Below are 5,533 nucleotides of genomic sequence, written 5' to 3' on the forward strand. Positions count from 1 at the left end.
CAGCCTGATCTCCAATGATTGCCAGAATTTCATTTAGATACTCTCACATGAATTGCTATAAAATGTTCAGCAATTTTTTAAAAAGTTATGTTTTTAGATACCCTCCATAATATATAGTTCCTGGTTGTGAAGGCAGAAAACCTGTGTTTGACTACCACTTTTGACATTTAATAGTTATGAGACCCTGGATCTTGCATTCATTCATTCAACAAGCTTTTATTGAGGAGAGGGATGTGAACTGGATCTGAGAATTACTTGGCATATGGAATTCCCAGATAAGAAAATTTTCTCCATCACTGCAGATCAATGCCTCCATAACTTATAATCTAAGAAAGTTGCCTGGTGCAGTAAAGCATTAAGTAACTTGCCTCGGACCAGTGTACATCAGAGTCAGAACTTGAACTCAGGACTTCCTGACCTGGAGGTCAACTTTCTATAATACTTATGTGCTAGTACACATAGACATAAGAGAAAATTATTCCTACTCTCAAGGGACCTGTAATCTGTTGGGTTGGTATGAGGTGGACAAGATATAAAAAGGCAGGTTAATACAAAATATATACAGCAAAAATGCTGCCTATGCTACTTGCTACCTTTTCCTTTGGGGCAAGAAATCTGATTTTTCTGAGCCTCAGTTCTCTGATCTCTAAAATGACGAGGTAAACTAGATGGTCTTGAAGCCCCCATATGGCTCCAGATATATGATCTTACAATATTCTTTAAATCCAAAGAAATGTTGGGGCAGAGAGTAGCACCTACAGAATTTAGGAGGAGGTTCTGTAGAAAGTGGCCCCTGAGGGTCCTTGAAGGAAATTCAGCATTCTCAGAGGTGGAGAATAGGAGATTTTATATTTCAGGCACCATGGCAGCTTTGGCAAAGACAAATTTTCCTGAAAGAAGAACAAATTGGTCAATTTGGCTAAAATTTGGAGTGTTTGAGGTATGGTGATGGAAAATCTGACTGTGAAATACCAAAAGGAGACACTTTTGTTTTATATTAAGGGCAATAGGTATCCACTGTAGCTTCTTTTTTTTTTTTTGGTGGGATAGGAGGACAAGGCAATCAGGGTTAAGTGACTTGCCCAGGGTCATACAGCTTTTGAGTGTCAAGTGTCATAGGCTGAATTTGAACTGAAATCTTCCTGACTGCAGGGTTGGTGCTGTATTCACTGTGCCACCTAGCTGTCCCAGCCATAACTTCTAGAGCAGGGGAAGGGCATGGTGAAATTTATGCTTCAGGAATAACAATCTGGAAGTCGGGAGATAGATTTCAGAGAAGAAAGATTTAAAGAAGGTAGAACACTTAGGAGGAGAAAAGCTCCAAGGGAAGAGTGCCAAAGCCTTGAACCTTCAAAAGTGGAACTATGGGAGGGAAAAAGGGGGATGCCTAGGGAACACATAGAAAGAGCTTTTTGGAGCTTAAATTCCTCCTCTGTGGGCTTGCAAGTGCAAGGGATAAAAAGAAAGATGAAAATCAGTCCCTGCCTCCAAGTTTGCATTCTGCTGGGGAAGACAACATGGAAACAGCTAGGTATGTAAAATATATGTACAAATAATCGAGGGGTAGGGAAGTAATAAAAATAACAATTAACATGTATATGGCACCTACTATGTGCCAGGCACTTTACATTTATTACAATGTGTTATTTACAATTATTATCTCATTTGATCTTCACAAAAACTCTGGGAGGTAGGTGTTATTATTATCTCCATTTTGAGAATGACAGAGACAGAGAGAGATTAAACGACTTGCCTAGAGTCACATAACTAGTAAGTATTTATGGTGAGATTTGGTTTTTTGGTTTGGGTTTTTTTGCTTTTTGGAGGGGGAAGGGCAGGGCAATTGGGGTTAAGTGACTTGCCCAAGGTCACATGGCTAGTAAGTGTTAAGTGTCTGAGGCCAGATTTGAACCCAGGTCCTCCTGACTCCAGGATAGGTGCTCTATTCACTGTGCCACCTAGCTGCCCCTTATGGTGACATTTGAACTCAGGTTTCTGACTCCAGGCCCAATGCTCTATATACTGCACTCAAAGTATACTAATGAATATGCGATTTAAACTGCAAACTGAAGGAAGCCAGGGATGCCCAGAAGTAGAGGTGAGGAGAGAGAGCATTCTGGGCCAGTGTAGAGGCAAAGAAACAATAACATTATGATTATTATTAGCATAAGTATATACAAGCATAAGTGTATATATATAATTAGTATATCATTAGTGTAAATATAAATAACAATAATAGTGTAAGTATAAATAATAATGGTAAGTATAAATAATAATAGCATAAGTATAAATAATAGATATTGGCTCATCTTCCGTTCATTTTTATCCAAGCGCCTTCAAACCAAAAAATAAGAAATACTAAATAATAAAGAATAACGCTAAACAGTGCCGGCGGACTCCCCACAGAGCTGTAAGGCTTACAGTAACAGTATCTCATTGGAAATTGACATTATGTATTCATCTGTAGCTTTCAACAGAAAGCAAACAGAGATGCTATTTGCAGGTGTTCCTGCCCCTTGTCTCCGCCCTGCTCCCGCCGCAGCCACCCTCATCTCCTTAAGCTCTTCTCTTAGAGCCATTTAGCACATTTCTAAACAGCCAGCCCTTGGTCTTTTATTGTGAACCGCTTTGGAACGGGGGTTCTTGCTGGGTTCGACGTGCTGGGGCAGGCAAGAAAGCTCCACTCTGCACAAAGAGCCAACCTGTTAAGGATTTCACCTTTTAAGAAATGACAGAATAATTATAGGACAACATGTCCTTCATGAGTAAAACAACCCCACTAAAGTGCTTTCAAGGCTAGCGTGGCCTACTTCTCTCCTGGCAAGCTGCATAAATCATCAACTGTTAAGGGACGGGTTTGCAGAACATGTGACATGTGTGTATGCATGCACGCATGAGTAGCATCTCTGTGTGCATGTAGAGAGGTGTGTGATTGGCATGGTTTAATGGGCTTGGAGCTTCAGCTTAGCCCAAACTCCTTTCCCTTACTTATACCCCGATATCAACTTCATCCCCCACCGCACCCCCACCCCTTTTAACTCAATCATTCTTTTCCTTAATCTTTAAACCTCCAGCTGCTTTAAGGGGAAATTTAATCCATATATGTCTGCCTCATTTTCATTTAAATAGTCAAAAAAAAAGTTGTTTTAAAAGAGTTCTTTGATGTCCTAGACTCCCTTGAGCTGTTCCTCAGCCTATTTTCTTAAAAACAGGAATGAGCATTTTTTCAGGTGGAGAGGGGTCCCAAAGCCAGCCCCTTCGTTTTCTAGCTCTAAAATGGTAGGGGGTGGAGGAGAGACCCATCTTCTCCCGCTTGCTGGTACCGTCTTCCAGAGAACCCCTTATCTGGAGAGAGATCACCAAGCACTTAGGAATATGAACTCTTAATCCTGGTGGCCCCCAGTGAGGTTAATAGTTAACATTTCTGGCCTTCCAGGGCCTCACACTGGAGTGCATGGTCTAGTCACCAAGAGAGGGGACTTTCAGGGAGCCTTGCATAGCCCCAGGCTGACATACTTGAAGAATGGGGCTGGGTGATGCTTTCTTTTGGTAATATTTGCAGATGTGGGCTTAATGGAAGCCTCCCATTCTGCCTTATCCCATTGCTGCTGGCTCTCCAGATATACCCATGTTGAAACCCATATTTTCTGCCCTCCAGGCGGTACTTTACTTCTCTGCCCTGCGTCTAATGTGTATCATTTCATTCTTGCTTTCACATTCAGGACAGAACTTCTTAATCATTTCTAGATACACAAAAGTCGGCCTATTCCATCTCACTGTGCACAGTATTATCCCAAGAATAATCTGTGTTTGGCTAAAACTCAAGGGTTCCCACAGTGAATCGCAAACTTTAATCAATGGAGAGCCTCAGAAAATTGTTTAGAAAAAAAATAGTGTGCAGTTATAGATAGAAAGAGGGCAAATATCGTGGTTGCTTTGTCTGGGATACCTCCCTCTTCTAGGGGTTTAAAGCTGTCTGACTTGTGTTGTAAAGCTGACCACTTCATAGGTCGTTTGGTTATTCCTGGTGGCATTTTTCCCCCTGAACACTTTCTGAAGCCTTGCATATTAGATGAAATGCAATGAGCATCAGAATCTTAAGGTAGTCTAGGGTGGGGGGCTTTGGAGATAGAAAGACCTGGCTTCAAGTTGTTTCTCTGTTTCTTCCCAGTTGTTTGACTGTGGGCAAATCACTTAATCTGTCTGAGGTGCCATTTTTTCATCATCAACCCATGGTCTTTGCCTCACAGGGCTGTTGTAGGGATGAAATGACAATATATTTAAACATCTCATCAACTTCAAGTATAAAATAAATGTCTGTTATGATAGTGTCATATATTTTGCAGAGGGAACATGGTGGAATAGTGAGGGTATTGAACATCAGGCTGTGCAGATCTGAGTGCAAATCTCTGTTCTACAGTTTGCCACCTGTGGGACCCTAAACAGTTCATTTATTTCAGCTTTCAGAGCCTAAGTCTCCTTATTTGGAAAATGATGACAATAATTTCTGTTCTTACTTAACTCAAGTGGCTGTTACAAAGGTCACATTATATAATGTTCATAAAGTGCTTTGCAAATGTGAAAGTTCCTTGTAAATCTCATTGATTATCTTAATGTCTATCTATCTATTCATCCATCAATTGATTGATCATCTTTATTTACCTATCATCTATCTCAATCTCTTTGTTCCTCTTTATAGACCATCTGTGTACGTGTACTACCTACTTACTAGCTATATGACCTTGAGCAATGCACTTAACCCCTATATTCCCCAAACAACTCCAGAGCACTTATGTGTTCATTCATAGGCCTTTTGCTAATCTTTTGGTAGAAGGAGTTCCTAAATCTAGACTTTTCTATGGGGACAAAATCACACATCCTTTGTGTATTCAAGTATTTGTACATTATCAGAGGGGCTAGATGTTTTATAGACCTTCTTGTAATTTGTACCAAAAGAAGATGCACACTCATGTGTGTGTTTATGTGTTTGTGTGTGTATTCTTATATATTTATGAAGAATTTTTTTAATAAATGACAACTAAAAGTTTAGATAGTAGGCTACTCAAATTTGCAGATGACAATTTGGGGAAGGATAACTAAGGCAGTGGAAGAGAGAGAAGAGATTCAATGTGTTGCCCATGTACCGATGAAGTGTGTATATGTCTCTTCAAAAAGGATGCATGAAAAGGCATAGGATTGTGAAAGGTCAGATCAAATGAGGAGGCAATGGAAGAGGAGAAAAGATCCATAAGAGAACCAACCTATGGATCCTGATCCTTTTGGACTTTGGAAAATGAAGACCAGGCTTTAAATTCATACCTGCATCCAATGCAAAATGCAGAGAACCTTTCTTTATGTGATGCAGGAACATTTAAGAAAGAGAATAAGTTATAAAGATGTTTTTTTTTTTTTAATTCTCGTCTAACCCATTAAACAAAACATATGGGGGCTACAGAATCTTGATGTCTGAGGTCTTGTGGGACCTGCCCACTTAGACTAGATGCCCTACCTGGTCTCTAATATATCTACATGA

This window comes from Petaurus breviceps, unplaced genomic scaffold (assembly GCF_028583685.1).
Source record: "Petaurus breviceps papuanus isolate PSGF00001 unplaced genomic scaffold, PetGlider_PUasm1.0 220, whole genome shotgun sequence".
Lineage (NCBI taxonomy): Eukaryota > Metazoa > Chordata > Mammalia > Diprotodontia > Petauridae > Petaurus > Petaurus breviceps.